At 40.7% G+C, this 4,526-nt stretch overlaps 1 non-coding gene across 1 annotated transcript; it reads left to right on the plus strand.

Moving 5' to 3' along the window:
* Positions 1-2,938: 2,938 nt before the first annotated feature.
* Positions 2,939-3,045, plus strand: LOC135151815 (small nucleolar RNA R71). The gene has a single exon (XR_010290730.1). It is a non-coding gene; the product is annotated as a small nucleolar RNA R71 (small nucleolar RNA).
* Positions 3,046-4,526: the final 1,481 nt, after the last annotated feature.

Raw genomic sequence — 4,526 nt, forward strand, 5'->3', positions numbered from 1 at the left:
AAATTTGAATGGAATGTCTTTCTCTAACAGATTGCAAAGAGGTTTAGAAATTTTCGAGAAATCCTTGATGAACCTCCGATAGAAACCTGCATGACCAAGGAAGCTTCGGACGCCCTTGACTGAAAGTGGTGGAGGAAGATTTTTAATTGTTTCCACCTTAGCTTTATCGACTTCTAGTCCCTTGGCAGATACCTTATGCCCCAATATGATTCCTTCTTGCACCATGAAATGACATTTTTCCCAATTGAGAATCAGATTAGTTTCCACACAGCGCTTAAGAACCATTCTAAGATTCGTGAGGCATTCGTCATAAGATGTTCCAAATACAGAAAAATCATCCATGAATACCTCCACATTGATGCCGATCATCTCTGAGAATATTGCCATCATGCACCTTTGAAAAGTGGCTGGTGCACCACATAAACCAAAAGGTACTCTTCGGAATGCGAAAGTACCATAAGGGCATGTAAAGGTTGTCTTTTCTTGATCTTCCGGGGAAATAGCAATTTGATTATAGCCAGAATACCCATCTAACAGACAATAGAACTCATGGCCAGCCAACCTGTCGAGCATCTGATCAATAAAAGGCAGAGGGAAGTGATCTTTTCTTGTAGCTTTATTCAGCTTCCTGTAGTCCATGCAAATCCTCCAACCCGTGACAGTTCTAGTTGAGATGAGTTCCCCTTTTTCGTTGGTTACTACTGTCATTCCTCCTTTCTTAGGCACGCATTGTACTGGACTCACCCATGAGCTATCTGAAATTGGATATATGATACCTGCATCAAGCCATTTAAGAATCTCTTTCTTTACAACCTCCTTCATGATAGGATTTAGCCTTCTTTGTTGTTCCACTGAAGGTTTGCTTCCCTCTTCAATGAGAATTTTGTGTTGACAAAAGGAGGGACTGATGCCCTTGATATCAGCTATGGTCCAACCAATCGCTGTTTTGAATTCCCTTAGCACCCTCAAAAGTTTTTCCTCTTCCTCACCTGACAAGTTAGATGCAATAATAACAGGAAGAGTAGAACCTTCACCAAGAAAAGCATACCTTAAGTGATCCGGTAGTGGTTTAAGTTCAAGTTTAGGTGCTTCGATTACTGATGGTTGTAGTGGTTTGTGATCTTCTTTTTGTTCCTCCAAGCCAAGAGATTCGACAGGTGGTTCAAAATTCCTTCTCCAAGGTGATGAGTTAAGGTGATGGATTTCTTCCAATTCTTCTTCACTGCCCCATTCCTCATCATTTGTAAGGATCGCTTCCAACGCATCATCCTGTAAAACCCGCTTGCTATTAGCTTCTGCTGTAGTATCAAGTACATCCATACTAAAACAAGATTCCTCATCGGTTGGTAATTTCATTGCATTGAATACGTTGAACGTGACCGTCTGATCTTGTATTCTCATTGTAAGTTCCCCTTTTTGGACATCGATCAATGTTTGCCCGGTGGCTAAGAAGGGTCTACCCAAGATGATAGGAATCCTTTTGTCTTCTTCAAAATCAAGAATCACGAAGTCTGCTGGAAATATTAATTGATCAACCTTGACTAGCACATCTTCAATTATACCCCTCGGATGTGTGATCGAACGATCAGCCAACTGTAAAGACATATTTGTTGGCTTGAGCTCTGGCAGGCCGAGTTGTGTGAAGATAGATAGAGGCATCAGATTGATGCTAGCCCCCAAGTCGCACAGACACTTATCAAAAGAGAACTTCCCGATAGTGCAAGGAATAGTAAAGCTTCCCGGATCCTTAAGCTTAGGTGGTAATTTCTGTTGAAGTACAGCACTACATTCCTCCGTTAAAGCCACGGTCTCTAACTCTTCGAGCTTTAGCTTTTTTGAAAGAATACCCTTCATGAACTTGGCATAACTAGGCATTTGCTCGAGTGCTTCAGCAAATGGAATGTTGATGTGAAGCTTTTTGAATACTTCTAGGAATTTACCAAATTGCTTATCCAGCTGCTGTTTTTTTAACCTCCTAGGAAATGGAGGTGGTGGATATACTGGTTTTGACATCGGAGCAGCTGCAGGAATAGCCTTATCCTTTTCAACAGTCGGGTTGGTGCCAATTGTATTTGAAGGAACTTCTGCTGGAATTTCTTGCGGTTCATCACCCTGATCTTGTACTAATGTTGAGGTAGGCCCTGTTGTAGTTTTTCCAGATCTCAGCGTAATGGATTGGACTTGCTCTTTAGGGTCCCTCTTACCTAGTACTTCTGTATCACTAGGGAGATTCCCCTGTGGTCTGCTTAGTAAAGCGTTAGCTAACTGACCGACTTGTGTCTCCAAGGCTTTTAAAGTTACTGCTTGACTCTTGTACATGAGCCTTAGCTCTTCCATGTCAGACCTTTCGTTAGCTGATTGCCCATGATTCTGAAATCCCGGGGGGGTGTGATATGGCTGTTTAGGTGCATACTGTTGTGAATTTCCAGCCTGACTGTACTGTTTAGGTCCCTGTTGAAATCCTTGTTGAGGTTGGTTATACCCCTGGTTATTACTCCAGCTGAAATTAGGATGATTTCGGTTGTTAGGGTGATAAGTAGCTGGAGCAGGCTGTTGACCTCTCTGAAAGTTGCTCACAAATTGTGCTGATTCACTAGAAATGGCACACTGATCAGTAGCATGAGTACCAGCACATAATTCGCAAATAAAGATTGGCTGTTGAATTCCTTGGTGAGCCAGAGAGTCGACTTTCATCGTGAGAGCTTTAAGTTGAGCTGCTATAGCTGTAGACGTGTCAAGATCAAGAATTCCGGCTACTTTCCCTTGAGTAAGTCTTTGAGTAGGGTTCTGATATTCATTAGCCGCCATCATTTCAATAAGATCATAAGCTTCTTCATAACTCTTAGCCCATAGCGCACCTCCAGAAGCAGCATCAAGCATAGGTCTGGATTGAGGTCCAAGACCATTGTAGAAACTGTTTATTTGCATCCAATCCGGCATACCATGGTGGGGACACTTTCTTAGCATCTCTTTATACCTCTCCCAGGCTTCACAGAATGTTTCTCCTGATTGTTGAGAGAATTGAGACAGAGCATTTCGTAGCGCAGCAGTCTTTGCCATGGGGAAGAATTTAGTGAGAAATTTCTGAGCTAGATCTTCCCATGTAGTAATCGAACCAGATGGTAAAGAATGTAACCATCCCTTGGCCTTATCTTTCAGTGAAAATGGGAAAAGTCTTAACTTCACAGCTTCATCAGAGACGTCATTGAATTTGAAAGTGTCACAGATCTCTATAAAATTCCGTATATGCATATTGGGGTCTTCAGTAGGAGAACCCCCATACTGTACCGAGTTCTGAACCATTTGAATAGTTCCTGGTTTGATTTCAAAGGCTTTGGCTGCGATTGCAGGCCTGACAATGCTTGATTGGATATCATCGATCTTTGGCATAGAGAAATCCTTCAATGCCTTACTGTCTGGTTGTGCTTCAGGTTCTGTCATTGTTTCAGAATCAGAAGAAGAAGTAGAAGATGAATCAATTGCTTTCTTACGGGTCTGAGAACGTGTTTGCATAAACGCGACCCAAGTACCTGAAATAAAGAAAAGAAGAAAAGTGAGAAGAGAATAGAATCCTAGTCAGTGAATTTTAATGCACACTGATGACAAGTACATAAACTATTAATTAACACCGAGTCCCCGGCAGCGGCGCCAAAAACTTGTTCGGTGAAATCTACACGCAAGCGCACGTGATCACAAGTAATATATTAAGTTCGATCCCACAGAGACTGGTGAATTAAGAATACGCACCTATGCAACAATGTATGATCAATTATCACTGCCAAGACAATTAACAAGGATGGTTTCTTTTATACTAATAACTAAAATTACTAATCAAATTCAGAATAGGAAAACACATGGGATTCTAACTTCATTATCGAATTCATCTAGAATTGAAATTACTGATTAACATGCGACTGTTGATCCTAATCAGACAACACGAAAGTAATACATGCCAACTCTCGTTGCACACATATCATACCAATCAAAATCCACAATTAAGACAGAAATCTCATGGACACCAACAAAGCTCAGACCCTATATCTCTATAGCGGTAGTGTAAGCAGAGAGGTTTAATAGCAAGTCATCTATCGTGATTACACAGGGTGATAAAAATAGTTCAAGTCTACCACAAATTATGTTCATTCACATAATCCTATGTTTACATGGCATAGTTCTAAATTCAATCATCCACTCTCGCTTCAGAAAGAATTAACAAACAACTTAGAAGTTAGCTACTCTCCTAAGAAGAATAAGCACGGCTCATGCAAAGAAATCAACGTACGTCGCAAGATCAAGTAATTAATATTCGTTACTAGACTACATCGATAAATCCATTAGAATCCCATGAAGGCGGTTAGTTCATAATCGAACTAATCGACATCATGGGTTCTAATGAAAACATGATAAATAAAAGACAAGAATTAAACGGAATAAAAATGCTTGAATTAATAATAATAAGGATCACACGTTACAGATTTGATGTTCACGATCTTGCTCGAAACTGTCACTTCCTCGCAAAGAACGAT

This window comes from Daucus carota, chromosome 3 (assembly GCF_001625215.2).
Source record: "Daucus carota subsp. sativus chromosome 3, DH1 v3.0, whole genome shotgun sequence".
NCBI lineage: Eukaryota > Viridiplantae > Streptophyta > Magnoliopsida > Apiales > Apiaceae > Daucus > Daucus carota.